Genomic DNA, 16,073 nt, shown 5'->3' with positions numbered 1-16,073 from the left:
TTGGGGCCACAAGCCCCACGTCACGCTGCCATTTGGATCCCACTTTATCTATGACAGTCTCTAGGAAGTCAGTTCATGATAGGGATCTCTGCATTCCCTGTGCCACATACTGCCCCCTACTGCCTTCCTTTAGTCATAACACTGCAGGAATTTTGGCTTTGGTACTTCACTGGTTTGTGTGAAACTACAACTCCCAGCATTCCTGAACCCACACAGGTGTCAGGGGCTGTTTTAGTTTCCTAATAGCTGGAATGCTGGTGGTAGCTTCACCTATAAACAGGTCATTAATCCCACAGCAATGATTGCAGCTGAGTGAAGGTAGGGCCAGTTTGGGATAACGAGGTACCTGCCCCCTCCCTCCATGGGATGCACGGGGACTAGTGGGCAGGATGGAGCGCTGCACTTACACATCCAGCCGGTAGGTGTCAGTGTAGGCTGTGGATCCGCCAGTCAGGGCTGGGCAGGAAGCGTTTCCCTTCCCCCCTCACACCTCCCTCTACAACTTGTCTCCTCTCTCCGGCTGTCAGAGTGAGAGCTAGACTGGCTGCAGACAGCGGCAGGAGGAGAGTGCTGGTCCCAGACACGGAGCCTGTGTGCAGACCCTGCAGGGGGAGGTAAGAGCCTGCCGTCTCCTCAGCACCACCACTGTGGGGGGCAGTGCCCAGGCACCGAGCTGCAGCTGGCGCTTGTCGGGGAGGAGCTGCTGCTGCTGGCAGAAAAGTGACAGAGGCCCAAGTTTAATTGTGAGAGCTGGGCTGTGATGCCAGGCACATCTGTGGGGGAGCATCTCCTAGGGTGCCAGGCCGGCTGTGGGCACCGCGCTGCAGCCATGAGGAAGCGGCTCTCTGGAGGGGGTGTGCCCGGTGCACATGCTGCGCCTCTGCATCCTGCTCCTGGGTACCAGATGCAGGCAGCATGCCCATGGCTGCCGGAGTAGCTGTGTGGTGCCGCTTGGTGTTTGCTGGCGCCTCTGCATCCTGCTCCTGGGTACCAGATGCAGGCAGCATGCCCATGGCTGCCGGAGTACATGTGTGGTGCCGCTTGTTGTTTGCTGGCGCCTCTGCATCCTGCTCCTGGGTACCAGATGCAGGCAGCATGCCCATGGCTGCCGGAGTAGCTGTGTGGTGCCGCTTGTTGTTTGCTGGCGCCTCTGCATCATGCTCCTGGGTACCAGATGCAGGCAGCATGCCCATGGCTGCCGGAGTAGCTGTGTGGTGCCGCTTGTTGTTTGCTGGCGCCTCTGCATCCTGCTCCTGGGTACCAGATGCAGGCAGCATGCCCATGGCTGCCGGAGTACATGTGTGGTGCCGCTTGTTGTTTGCTGGCGCCTCTGCATCATGCTCCTGGGTACCAGATGCAGGCAGCATGCCCATGGCTGCCGGAGTAGCTGTGTGGTGCCGCTTGTTGTTTGCTGGCGCCTCTGCATCCTGCTCCTGGGTACCAGATGCAGGCAGCATGCCCATGGCTGCCGGAGTAGCTGTGTGGTGCCGCTTGTTGTTTGCTGGCGCCTCTGCATCCTGCTCCTGGGTACCAGATGCAGGCAGCATGCCCATGGCTGCCGGAGTAGCTGTGTGGTGCCGCTTGTTGTTTGCTGGCGCCTCTGCATCCTGCTCCTGGGTACCAGATGCAGGCAGCATGCCCATGGCTGCCGGAGTACATGTGTGGTGCCGCTTGTTGTTTGCTGGCGCCTCTGCATCATGCTCCTGGGTACCAGATGCAGGCAGCATGCCCATGGCTGCCGGAGTAGCTGTGTGGTGCCGCTTGTTGTTTGCTGGCGCCTCTGCATCCTGCTCCTGGGTACCAGATGCAGGCAGCATGCCCATGGCTGCCGGAGTAGCTGTGTGGTGCCGCTTGGTGTTTGCTGGCGCCTCTGCATCCTGCTCCTGGGTACCAGATGCAGGCAGCATGCCCATGGCTGCCGGAGTAGCTGTGTGGTGCCGCTTGGTGTTTGCTGGCGCCTCATTATTCTGACTCTAAGTATCAGAAATTCTTTCTAATGGTTGATGGATGTCACAGCCTGGTCCAGTGTATCTCACCTGATGGGAGGCTGTATGGACTGATGAGACTGGCAGTACGGCTATGTTGTAGAGCGTGTGTATAATATAATCCAGTATTATTAGTTCCATTTTCTCCCAGTATCGAGGTGATGTAGGTTAAGCTCCAGCTCTGCATTTGGCTCATCTATCAATCGTGTCCTATAAAGGGCACCCTATAAAGGAGGCGGCGTGCGCGATCGAGAGCAGATCGTAGCGCGTGTATCAGGACGGCACGTGCTGCATCGTACGCTTGGCACAACCCCTGGCTTTCTAGGAACACTAGTCTGTCTTATGTCACACTATCGATTTCGTATGTGCACGATGGCCGTCATCTCTGCTCCACACTACATAATGGGGCAAGCCCAAAGTCAACATGTTGCACTTGTGGTGAGGTCCTACTTTTTTTTTTTTTTTTTTCTGCAATGACTCCCTGGCTCATCAGAAGAAAAGGATTGGAAATGACCGACTTAACAATTTATTTTTTTTTTTTCTCCCCTATTCTATTGAAAACCTAAAAAGCTAATAAAGTACTGTTTGTTTTTTGTTTTTTTGTTTTTTTTTCCCATGTTACTTATCCCCCCCCCCCCCCCCCCCATGTTAGGGGGGAAAAACGTCAAAAATAGCACCTTGTGGACATGCACTAAAGAGATGTCTGCACGGTGCAGATCTTCCACATCAGTGACTTATTTTTTATGTTGTATCTGAAACTTTTTCAAATCACTGAGTGTATTTTGCCTTCATTCCTGGTGGGGGGAGGTCGAATCTTAAGCGACTTCCAAGCACTGCTTGTCTATAACCTATTTTCCTGCCTTTAGCTGAATTGATATGACTGTAATTATGTGGAGTACAGATGATTGCAGTGATCAGTAGGTGTCACTAGTTCTGAAGATAAGGTGCTGCAGGAGGAGAGACAGGTGCTGACCCTTTTACTGCAATCATCTGTACTCCACATAAGGTCCCAATGTCAGTGCAGTTGAAGACAGGAAAAAGGACTGGGGGATAAGCAGAGGCTTGGAAGACGCACTTTCATTTTACAGGGATGAAGACACATCCCCTTAATAGACCTCATTCAAATGCCCGTGGGTTGCACATTCATGTTCTTCCTGTTTGTTTTTTTTATTAATATGTATAGAACACATGCCCTTTATGGTGCTATTCATATATCTGTAATTTCACGTATTGTGTTCGTGCAAAACTTGGACATATCTATATTATTTTTTTTTTTTTCTTTTTCGGAAGCACTAATGACAAAAGCCAATACAAGTCTGAGTCCATGAAAAGTGCGCACAGATGGCATCAGTGATAACTTTGTGCATTGTCTGTATTTTAACATTACAAATGATAGGAGAAGCTCTGTAATGTATCAATCTGTGAAAAACACGCCGATGGTAAAAATGGGCATACAAGTCATCCATTGCCACTAGTACCGTTTCATTCACGCGTCAATTTATTAAAGTATTTAGTAAAGTTTCATATCTTCCCATGCTGCACAAAATGGATTAAGGTTGCTTTTGAACAAAATCTGTTAGAGATTCAGTACTAAACTTTGAATCCTGCACCAGATAATTATCATCATGGTGTAAGGCTGTGTCCTGTGATCCATGTACATGGAGAAGGAAAGTTTGACACTCGTTCCAGGACCTCTATAGACACAATGTATTTATGCGGATCAGTACACGGCATCAACAGACCATAAAATGATTTCCTAACCTAATGATGTAGTCTGTGATCTATTGTATAGGAGAAAATAGAAACTCCTGTTCCTCAACAGTGAGACAATGTAGAATTCTTGTCCTGGGCAAACTTGGACCCACTACTCCAGTGGTGCCCGGGACCTGTACTGGTGACACAGAAAATGACTTGGCCAGCTATCAATGCTATAGAGCTAGGTGCCGGTTAGACTAATACATTAGTCGCCAGCACTTCAGAGGTATTGCAGCTAAAGTTTGTGGATCTTCACTGGTATGTTGAGATTCTGGTGAACGCCTTCAACTTTTCCACCACTGATCCAGACTTGGTTAACAGGTTGTAGTATTGATGACTTCAGCCGATTGATGGTCTAAGCAGCTTGTTCTATTAACTTTCAGAATTTAAAAAAAATAATTTACTGCATAACTCCTCCATCTCTCATCCCAATGCACCTTGGTCCCCGGCTGGTCTCTAATTCAGCTGCTGCAGCAATGAAGACATGACTGGATTAATTAGTGACTTGACTCACCTCAGCTATTGGTTTGCTGCAGTGGGCACCAGGTAGTATCAGAATGAGAAATTGTAAGTGAGGTTTATTGATGAGGTAACGATGTTTAGGGTTTTTTAGGGCGTGTAAGAGCTGGATGTAGGCAGCACAAGCTGTTGAGTCCAGTGACTGGCCGTACTGGTCACATACACCAGTCGTGACGTCACCTCTGCAGCCTGTCAACAATTCTGGAGCAGTTGTAGGAAGGCAACGGAGCTGGGAGAGAAGTTACCCATAGGTCTTCAGATGCAGAAAAAAAACTTATCCTAGACAACTCCTTAATTCTGCAGACAGTGCTCATTTTGTCAAAGCCACAAGATCTTTTGATGTGTCTCACATGGTGGTCCCATTGTGACATTATAGTCTGACTTTAGGGTAAAGGGTCTATAGGAAACCACTGATCGTGTTGGGATCGCACAGCACTGAAGTCTCGTGTGATTGAGCCCTAAAGACTACTCCTACATCAGTTTGTCACACATAAGTGCTGTTTGTGTTATGGATATCACTTGTTCTTATTAGTCTATGGGGCTATTCACATGCCACATCTTTGTTTTTTTTTTTTTTGCTTCGGACTGAGTGGTCCGATTGAGCAGACATGTTTCTGAATTCAATCTGATGGCATCTGGATTCACATGCTGTTTCTCACTGAAAGAATGTGGAAAAACTTTTTTTTTTTTTTTTCTGGCAGTGGAAGCTACTGACGCGCAGATACGTGTATGTAAAAAAGCACACCTGACTTCTACATGAGGTTCTTACTGATGGGTATTGTTCCCCCCCCCCCCCCCCCCCCCCCCCCCATTGTATGTTGGGTGTGACTTTTTTTTTTTTTTTTTTTAATTGGTGCTTATTCTAATAGTAGAGTTTTATCTTAATGTACAGTGGTAAAGGAAATCTGTCAGCAGGTGTTAACTCATCTGAGAGTAGTATGATACTGGAAGAGAACCTGAATCCAACGATGTATCACTTAGTTTACTGGGTGCAGCTGTTCTAACAGAACTTTTAGATTTAGCATAAAGCAGAGCTGAGAAAGCTAACCCTGCCCACATCCCAGCTAGCCCCTCCCACATCAGGCTCTCCTTGTATGAAGTCCATAGACAGTGAGGTGCTTAGTTGCTGGACTGGTCCAGCAATGTTAATCTTAGTGATATGTCGGTTAGTAAACAACGGCACTCACTGACAAGTCACACATCCCTGAACTCTGTATTTCAGCCTGGATCTTCTGCCGTCTTAAGATTACATAGTAAAAACATGCTGATGGATTCCCTTTAAAGCTTTATCCTGAAAGCATCTCAGTGTATTTTTTTTTTTTCCTCCTCTATATTAACACTGCAATTTAGAAGGAAATGTGCTAACGGGAACTTGGATGTAGTAGTCAGCAAGACCATAATCCGAAACCGATGTCAACTGGAAATGTTTTGTCACAATGATATATTGTCTGAATTTTTCCTAGTTTTGGTGTCTGAGTTCACTGTCCTGGTTCCCCCTCTCAGCACTCCATTGGATGCTTCCGAAACATGGTATTCAGTTTTTTTTTTTTGTTATTCAAAAAGAAACATTGTGCTGAGCGGGGACCAGTACATGACAAGACCCTGGCCTTGTTTTCTGTTAGTCTTCTGTTTTAAAAATCTAATCCTGAACTTTCAGTTTTCACTTCATTCAGCATCATGAGACGCTTCCAGTTCTACCAAGATCATGTTTGATCTCTCAAAGTAGAGTGTCTGCTCAGGAAAGATGACTGCCTCCATAATTGCTTACAGAATATAGATTAGCAAAAATAAAAAGTATCAGCGCTTTGGGTGCAGTGTGTTAACTGCACCATGCAGATTTACTGCATCCAATACATATCTATTGTGGAAATTTCTCCGTCTCCGCAACAGAAATTGACATGCAGCGGCTCGTAAACCCGCACTGCTAGTGAGTTTACGCAGCGGTAAATAAAAGCATCCACTGTGCTTGTATCATAGAACACAGAGAACGTGAGCTGTGTCCAAAGCGCTACTATTCTTGATCGTGTGCGCACAACAGGAATATGGATACTCGTGAATAAATAAGTGAGGGTGTGAATATTTATTCACAAACTAGCTGTTTGGATCACAGTTATGTAATTAGTGGGGGGAAAAAAATTTAGTCAGCCTCCAATTGTGCAAGTTCACCCACTTAAAAAGATGAGAGGGCTGTAATTGACATCATAGGTAGACCACAACTATGAGAGTCAAAATGAGAAAACAAATCCAGAAAATCACCTTGTCTGATTTGGCAAGATTTATTTTTCAAATTATGGTGGAAAATAAGTATTTGGTCACTAACAAAAGTTCACCTCAATGTTTTGTTATATAGTCTTTGGCAGTGACAGAGGTTGAATGTTTTCTGTAAGTCTTCACAAGGTTTGCACACACTGTTGGTGGTATGTTGGCCCATTCCTCCATGCTGATCTCCTCTAGAGCAGTGATGTTTTGGGCCTGTCGCTGGGCAACATGGACTTTCAAATCCCTCCAAAGGTTTTCTTTGGGGTTGAGATCTGGAGTCTGTCTAGGTCACTCCAGGACCTTCATATGCTTCTTACGAAGCCACTCCTTCGTTGCCCTGACAGTGTGCTTGGGATCATTTTCATGCTGAAAGGACCCATCCACGTTTCATCTTCAATGCCCTTGCTGATGGAAGAAGGTTTGCACTCAAAATCTACATGGCCCCATTCATTCTTTCATATACACGGGTCAGTCATTCTGGTCACTTTGTAGAGGAACAGCCCAAAGCATGATGTTGCCACCTCCATGCTTCACAGTAGGTATGGTGTTCTTTGGATGCAGCTCAGCATTCTATCTCCTCCAAACACAACAAATTTTGTTTCTACCAAACAGTTCTACTTTGGTTTCATCAGACCATATGACATTCTCCCAATGCTCTTCTGGATAATCCAAATGCTCTCTAGCAAGCTTCAGATGGGCCCGGACTTGTACTGGCTTAAGCAGGGGGACATGTCTGGCACTGCAGGATCTGAGTCCCTGGTGGTGTAGTGATGGTAGCCTTTGTTACAGTGGTCCCAGCTCTATGCAGGTCATTCACTAGTTTCCCTGTGTAGTTCTGGGATTCTTTCTCACAGTTCTTTTGATCATTTTGACCCCACAAGGTGAAATCTTACGTCGAGCTCCAGATTGAGGGAGATTATCAGTGGTGTCTTGTATGTCTTCCATTTTCTTATTATTGTTCCCACAGTTTGTTTCCTCACACTAAGCTGCTTGCCTATTACAGATTCAGTCTTCCCAGCTTGGTGCAGGGCTACAATTTTGTTTCTGGAGTCCTTCAACAGCTCTGTGGTCTTCACCATAGTGGAGTTTGGAGTGTGACTGTTTGAGGTTGTGGACAGGTGTATTTTATACTGATAGCAAGTTCAAACAGATGCCATTACTACAGGTAATGAGTGGATGACAGAGGAGCCTCTTAAAGAAGATACAGATCTGTGAGCCATAAAGCTTGCATGTTTTTAGGTGACCGAATACTTATTTTCCACCATAATTTGCAAAATACATCTTGCAAAATCAGACAAGGATTCTGGATTTGTTTTGTCATTTTGACTCTCATAGTTGTGGTCTACCTATGATGTCAATTACAGGCCTCTCATCAAGTGGGCGAACTTGCACAATTGGTGGCTGACTAAGTACTCTCCCCCACTGTATTTGAAAATTATTTGTCCTACTATGCCTTGGACAAGATCTACCTTCTATGATTATGGGTGATCATAACTTGGGCCTACCTTCTGTATATCACCAATGAAAGCTCGCCATGATTGACACACGTCAGAGCTATCCCTCTTTTTAACAGCTCTTGTACCTATGACAGTCTATAGAGAGGTTCATATGTATGATTTATTTTTTTTTCTTCCCTGAGTGATTATCACAAAAACTCTGACTTGACCAATATTGATACAGGTGTTTGCTCAAAATTGCCAATATAAGTCTATGGATCTGTGACATCAGATGACGCTCAAATGTCAATCTCCACCCCCTCTCCTTCATATAAAAGAAACTGATGAAACTGGTTAAATCTGGCACTCTGATCAAAAACACTTATGTGAATAAATTTCTGCAGTTAAAGATCACTGTTTAACTAAACTTAGGAGTTGGGCCACAATTCAATATATATCTCCCCACCACGCGTCTACTTAGTATGAACAAAGGGCGCTTGCTTACTTTGAGAGCAATATTGACATTGCAATATTTAGGGTACATCCTCTTTTTTTTTTTGATGGTCTGAGCTGTGCCTTTAATGGTGGTGGTCAGGTTTGTGACTGCAGACTCTTGGATTCTCTGGTGAGAGAGAGAGATGAGTCATGTGACCACGTATGTGATGTGTACTGCTGGCCACTTTCCCACTAGACGTGCACAGCCTCGCTTGTACTGAACAAGGCCATACATGTAAATTTGCATATCACAAACTCGCGGTCACTTGACCTCCTGCGCTTGATGGCATCGGAGAATCCAGATGGCGTATGGATTCAAGTCTCAAGTCACATGTTAAGCAGTGAGATGCATGTTAACTTATGAATGTTCATAAAAAGATATATTATGAAAACCTTTACGAATGGGTCTAGGAAATCTTCATATAGTTGTATAATACTTGTAATTGAACTTATTATTCGTGACCTGAATTTATGGCTTCGCCACATAATATGCCGTAAAGTTAAGATGGCTGTGGGTCTCGTCACATGTTGCTGTCATAGGAGAGATGGCCTGACATACGAGACTCTTCATTCATACGTTTGTGGGCTTGGTGTAAATGGACAAGATTTGAGTAACCCATTAACTTATAATAATGAATATATAAGGTCTCTATTTGTTCCTTAGTAAAAATTAATATAGCATAATCAGGTGGCAAAAATACAACACACTGCACTGCAAAAACCTAACTTTGATGTAAACTCGAGATATAGTTGTCACGTTAAATTCAACGTTGCACATTGAAAAATGAAAGTTAAAGGGTAATTTCTATGGTCAATGTACGCGACCTGATATCTTCATTCCACGCTGCAGTCTGTAATACTCCTTGTTCTCTAAGGACTATGACCTCGCTGATGATCAGAGCAGGAAAGTGAAAGCTCGTTCTGCAAAGACCCTTCATAATTTTACAAAGAATGAACATAAATGAACCATTTCTGCTGAGACGTATGTTGGACATCTGGTTTATGCAGCATAACAGTAATTCAATTAAGGCCTGTAATTAAAGTGTAGACCACACACAGACTGATTAGATTTATTGTGCAAAGTGGCAGATCTACACTTAAAGTCATTGGTCAATGCCATTATAGAAGGAACACACGCTAAAACCACAATTGTTCTGATATCATTATACACAAGGCATTACTGCTGCGCTCCCAGCGATGGAGGGATACTGTAGATTCCCACAATGGAATGGTTCATGCAATACTTCAGTCATGTTCCTAGTGGATGAAGCTATTGTACAGAGCCAGTTCTTGACAGTGTTCTACTGATTTATGTGACCTTCCAGTGTCAATGCTGGGATAAGCACTCTAATATAGCTTTACTATGGGGTGTTAAGATGGTTATGGCTTCGGGATTACAGCATAACCATTAGATGATTTGAACATGTTGTGAGGTGCGACGTTCAGGACAGGAGCCATTGCTGTCCAGCTTTCATTTGTTACCAGTTGGTGAAGAAATGCATTGACATGTTGGAATAAAATTACTTTTAAGTGAAGACGGCTACAAGTGTCATATTCACTTTGCCATACACATTCACTATATTCTATTAGCATAAATCCCTTTTTTTTCTATGCTTAAGTCTAGTGAGTGGTCCTAGGTGGTGACGGGCAGCCTTCCTCTTGAGACTTCATCAAGGACCACCCATCCGACTCTTAGGCTGTGTGCCCACGTTGCGTTTTTTTAAGCGTTTCCGCAGCGTTTGTGCCGGCTCAGACGCTGCAGAAACGCTTAAAAGACGCTTCAAATTAATTTGCATGCGTTTTTGGCTTTTTGTGCCAATGCATGCGTTTTTAAACGCTCAGGATTTACTTAGCGGCTAATAACGCAGCATGCTCATTAATTTCTGCATTGCTGAGCGGTTTTAGCCTTTTCCAATGTTCCCAGAAAACTCGCGGAAAAACGCGTCAAATGCGTGTCTTTTGTTCAAAAAACGCGCCAGAAATGTGCGGAAATAAAAAGTGCGTTTTCTGGGAAGGGGATCAGTTTCCTGAGTGTTTAAAAACGCTAATGTGGGCACATAGCCTTAAGCATAGTAGGAATTTACATGAATGAGAAATTATACAGGTGTTTTTTTCAGGTCAGACCTCTTCAATGTATCAAGTTCCTTGAAAGAAAAATGGTCTCGTGTGTTATGAATGAGTCACCGAGGAGGAAAAAACAAAAAGCAAGCTAAGCCCAGAAAACCGGAGAGGTTGGTAACTAGCGGATTGCAGACCCCTGATCGTATCCACAACAACTAGCAGTAGCCGTGGAGCGTGCCTACGGTGGTCCTAGACGCCTCGTCACGGCCGGAGAACTAAATAAGCCTAAAGAAAGAAAGGGAAAATCTAAACTGCCCCAAAGCAATAGACAGCCCCCAACATGTATTGTCGGTGAAACAAGATGAAAACACAGACACAGGTAGAAAGATAGGCTGAGCAAACGATGGGGCCCTCGCTAACTAGAAAGGACAGGAAAGAAAAGCTGCTGTCTGCAATCATGCAAAAAACCCTGCCAAAAAGAATGTCCAACATGTCTGATAGAAAAAGGCCCTGAAGTCGCTAGACTTCAAATCACTATATCAGCACTCAGGTATATTCTGAAGACAGAGCAAAAGAGATCTACTGATCAGAGACAAAATGGGGATTCAGCCCAGTCCCAGCTAGGGCTGGCTGAACACAAAAACTAAGTAAACCAGACAAAAACTCATATGAACAATAGCAGCGAAAACTTAGCTTTAGGAAGGCAGGAACCAAACTGGAAACCAGGAGCCACAGTCTGGAAAAATCACCAGCAAGAAACTAGGGAGTCGGCTGCCTTAAATTCAATCAGAAACTCCTGATGTCCAATCGCAGTCCTCTTCCTCAGGTGGCCGGTCTCTGCCATTAAGATCAGCTTCATTACCTCCCTTCACCAACAGAGGGAGTCCAGATAGAGAACTCACTACTCCTCTGTCAGCACAGCCAGCTCCATAACCCTCACCAGAAGCCAGAGGCAAACCCGAAAATGAGCTCACAACACTCGTGTCTAGAATGTATGGCGACTTCAGCAGTATAGTTGGAAGATTAGCTCCTAATGTATCCAGTGCTCATAAGTCTGTTTATGGTGCTAAATCTTAATGGCTTCCTGCATGATACCGGGTATCATTATCATTCTGTGTAGAATAGGACCGAGATTGTGGCGTGTTCACCAGCACATGAAGGCTGTTCTAAGAGGGGAAACATTAGAGGGCGCTATAGCAAGTATGTAACAGCAATATCTATGCAAAAGAGCTGCCTTCAAATAATTACAATTAAATTAAACTATGTAATATTTCATGGTGTTTTCACTCAATATACAACATTAACTGGGGTTTTCAAGTTTGTGATAAGTTTTCCCCTCAATCATCAGTAACAAATCATAAGGAAAATAAAATGAGCAGACTTGAGGCTGATTTAAGGTGGAGCATGCGGTCTTAAAATATTGATAAAGTTTTAGTAACTTTGTGACTCTTGCCATTTTTTTCTGTCAGTCCCAGCCAGCTTGGCGAAGGCTAGCAGAGCTGGGGAGGAATGGGGCGCTCTAAAGCCTGCCTAGCAAGTCAATCAAAATGGTGTAGATTAGGGATGAGCGAGTATACTCATTAGGATTCGGTACTCGGCGAGTAATGCGGTACTCGAATCCTGGCGAGTATTTCACTACTCGCCTCGCAATATTCTGCACAGTCCCAGCACAGGTAAGCACAGCCCAATACGTGCATTTACCATAGACTTACATTGGGCTCGCTACTCATTACGAGTACCCAAGTATTAGGAGGTACTCGTCACGAGTACAGCGAGTCCGAGTATTTCACTACTTGCTCATCCCTAGTGTAGGTGACTCCACAAATGGCCTGGTGTAACATTTCTGGTGGAGGCCAAGCACCAGTCATAATGAAGTCTTAAACCACTTTGGCCAACAGACATTCAGTGTGTATGGCCAGCTTTACAATTGTCCGTCTTATTTGGCTGTAGTAAGGCAAAATCTAAACACTCCTTCAGCCGATCATTGTGCTGACTCTCCCATCCACGGGCCGAGTGCTTCTGTGTTCTGAGAAACACGTTGGCCGTCTGCTTTCTACAGGAGAACGTGATTGGCAGTCTGCACATGTCCAATTTCAATCAACATCTCTCCTAATCATTAGTCAGCCAGCACTCCAACACTTTAATCTTAAATGCTGGCCGAATCCGCTTATCAGCTTTAGCCGACGTTTAGACTGATGTGTGCAGGGGCTTTTAACCACTGTGAAGAGATGGCAGAGTTTTTGGGGTATTCTAAAGCATAAAACTGGGCTGGAAATGCTCCTCATTAGCTAAGCCTAAATAGGTTGGGGTCACATAGCACTTGTAGTACCTTGTTACATCTGTTCTACATGTCACTCTATCCTTTTAAACATTTAAAGTATGGGATGACAGATGTGCTTACAGCCCTTGGGCATGTGGCTGATTTGATGCAGAATTTGAAATAAGATCTGTTAGTCATGTGAATGGGTTGCTTCTGCCGAATATGCATAGATTGGGGCAATTGTAAAGGTACCATCACATTTAGCGATGCACCAGCGATTCCCAACAACAATACGACCTGGTCAGGATCGCTGATGCATTGCTAAATGGTCGTTAGTCAGAGAAAACAAAAAGCAAAAAACACAAATATCCTGAACTAAAAAGTAAAAAACTGCAAATAATGCATAAAGGCAGTAATAAGGGTATTTAGTAAACATAATTTTGATCAAAATAACGCACAATCCATCCCGCCACGTCACGGCAACCCTTGTGGGACAGTCCCTACTCTAGTATTTAAAACCTTTTCACTTGCCAAGTGACGTGAATGTGAATAAGGGTCGAGCGGCTGAACCACTAGTAACAGCTTAGGCCAGACTGGATGGCTTTCCCAGCTCAGAAAAAGGGCGGTCACACCCCTATATGCACTGAATGCACAATGAAATGAATAAAAAACAAATCTGAATTGAGAAAATGAAAATGTTTTTTATGGTCGTTAGTCAGCTGCCTTTCACACGCAGCAATGAAGACGTCCACGCGTCGGCGCCAGCAGGAAGCTGCCGACGAGAAACGGCCCAGGACGTTCTTCAGCGATAACCAGTGGGGGATCGGTCAGAGGTAAGTATCACACATAGCGATATCAATATCGCTGCTGCATCACAAAATCGGTGACGCTTCAGTGATATCGCTAGCGATCTCGCTTAGGCTATGTGCACATGTAGTTTTTTTTGGTGTGTGGATTTTGTAGAGAAAACCGCAGGTAAATCCGCAGGACAAAAGTCCTGCGGTTTTGCCCTGCGGTTTTATACCTTCTAATGGATGAGGTGTAAAACTGCAGCGTTTCTGCACCAAACAATTGACATGCTGCGGATTGTAAACCGCAGCAAAACCACACGGAAAAATCTGCAGCATGTGCACAGCGTTTTTAATTTCCATAGGAAATAAAGGTACTGTACAACGCAGCAGAATCCGCACCGTGTGCACATACCATTAGTGTGACAGGCCCTTAAATAAATGTATGCAACAAATCTGCTTGATAACAATGGTGTTACTGTCAACACCTGTTTTCCAACAGTATTTTTGCTGTTCTGTTACAAGAACAGATACAAACAGAGCCTGCAGGATTCTATTGATTATGGTGGGTTCAATTAAATTGTTCAATTTACCTGGAAAATAGCCCAGCCTGAGTGCAGTTACACTTGTAGGGTTTAATCAGGGTTTTTTTTTTAATCTCTTTGAAACTCAAAACAGGTGTTGACTACAAAGAAAATGGATGGGTATTTAAACTACACATTTCTAAACCCACGTGACTTCCTTTTTGGTTTGTTTTCTATGAATTTGGTCGGATGAGATTGTGGTAAAGAATACATGTACAGTAAATGCCGCAGTTGCCCCTTATAAACTTCAGAATTTTTAAGGGTTTATGAAAGTATTTCTACTACCGAGGGTCTGACTGCTGGGACACCACACAATCTGCAAAATGGAATTATGTAAAGCCCTCACTTGATTGGAAAGAAGGTGCACATGCTCGACTACTCAACTCATTGTTCATTGACTGTCTGAAATAGCTGAGCTCTGTACTTGGTTTTTCTTATTTATACTATAGCACATGAGCATCTCCACACGTTTGGGGGGGGATGAGGACTGCGCCTAACTAGTGGACACACATCCATGGGGGACCACAGTAATATAATGCCAGGCTCAAAGGAAATGTTGGCCACAGCTTTACATGCAGTGCACACAGAAAAACATAAAGAAATGAACATGGATTAGTGATGAGCGCGTATACTCGTTATTCGAGATTTCCCGAGCACAGAGGTCGCATTAACGCCTGTCTGGGCGTCTATGACGCACAGGCAGGCGAAAAAACGCCTTCAGATTAGTATGATACATCCACGGGACGCATCTCTAAGCTACAGTGGCAGCGAGCTGGACGGAGCTGGGGAAAGGGCAGTATCAGATGTTGCGGCTGGGAGACCCGGCTGTACCACTGGCAGGAGAGGGGGGTGGGGAGGGGGGCGGGGAGGCGAGCGTCTCCCACCTGCTGCGCTCCGCGGTCGGGCTCATTGTCACACACGCTCCGCCTCCCCCTGCTCCCGGGCGCAGTGGAATGTTCCGCTCCTCGCTCTTGTGCTGGAGCCCCCGCAGGCTGCACCAGGCGCTGCTGGATGGAAGCGGCCCCAGGACTGGGCGATGGCGGCCACGATACTGGGCTGCATGGCTCTGCTCTGTGCCACAGGTAAGTGCTGCCTGGAACTTTGCTCCCCTGCGGGCTGCAGCTGGCATCTGCCCCGGGGGCACTGGGGGTGGGCATTGCCCCCTGCTCTCCCCATTATTGGGTCTCCTGTGCCCCTGGTTCATTGGGGGCAGTAATAAAGGCATGGGTCTGACCCCCGGGCACGGTGTCATGGTGGTGGGCACAGCGGGTGAGGTGTTTCCTAGGCAGCAGGGTGGTCTGCTCGCTGGTGGTCCGCTCTCTGCTCTGGGCATCGCATGGCTTTTGTTCTCATTTCCAGGGGCATCAATCAGTTCATTGTGGCTGGTGACAAATGGCAGGAGGTGCCCCGGAGAGTGGGCACTGGATGTGGTGCGGACTGGGGGGACGTCCGGAGACCCCTGTGGGCATTATCCGAGGATGACCTCTGGGGTCCTGTCCTGACCGTGCGGGTGTGGGCACAGTCCGCTCAGTCTGGGTTCAGTAAATCAACAGATGGCTGGCACCGTGCACCCTGTGTCGCGTAGCCAAGGTGACAGCGGAGTGTGGGCACGCTGTAAGGACTATGCACACTGCGATGGCACTGTATACGGGGGGCTGCACCGTGCCTTTCATTAGCTGCACATGATGTGTAGGACATTGTGGTCTCTGGATTTTGGGTGCAGGGTATTCTGTGATGTGGGCACTGCTGATTGTGTGCTGGAACTTTCATATGTGTTGGCGCTGCTATCTGGGCACCGGACACTCAAGAGGGAGCACAAGCTCACTGCCCGTCATGTAGTTTGCTCCATGACATTACACCCACAATCTCGCCTAATATTTTTTTTAATAGCACGGCAATGTATACCCCTGTATGGCCAATTTTAATTCATA

The 16,073-nt window shown here is 45.6% G+C and overlaps 1 protein-coding gene across 4 annotated transcripts in view; it reads left to right on the top strand.

Annotated features, from left to right (window-relative positions):
* The first annotated feature begins 323 nt into the window (after window positions 1-323).
* LDLRAD4 (low density lipoprotein receptor class A domain containing 4) overlaps window positions 324-16,073 on the top strand; it is a 333,357-nt gene continuing 317,607 nt past the window's right edge. The window contains exon 1 of one of the 4 annotated variants that reach the window (XM_073590035.1): window positions 324-418. The gene's annotated coding sequence lies outside the window, so the exon portion shown is untranslated. Of the gene's footprint in view, window positions 419-442; window positions 615-16,073 lie in introns of those variants that run through there. The other 3 variants (XM_073590041.1, XM_073590037.1, XM_073590034.1) reach the window with 3 other exon arrangements.

Source organism: Dendrobates tinctorius, unplaced genomic scaffold, assembly GCF_039654945.1.
Source record: "Dendrobates tinctorius isolate UK_male_01 unplaced genomic scaffold, ASM3965494v1 ptg000115l, whole genome shotgun sequence".
Taxonomy (NCBI): domain Eukaryota; kingdom Metazoa; phylum Chordata; class Amphibia; order Anura; family Dendrobatidae; genus Dendrobates; species Dendrobates tinctorius.
The sequence above is the reverse complement of the archived record's forward strand: the minus strand, read 5'-3'. Positions and strand labels throughout refer to the sequence as shown.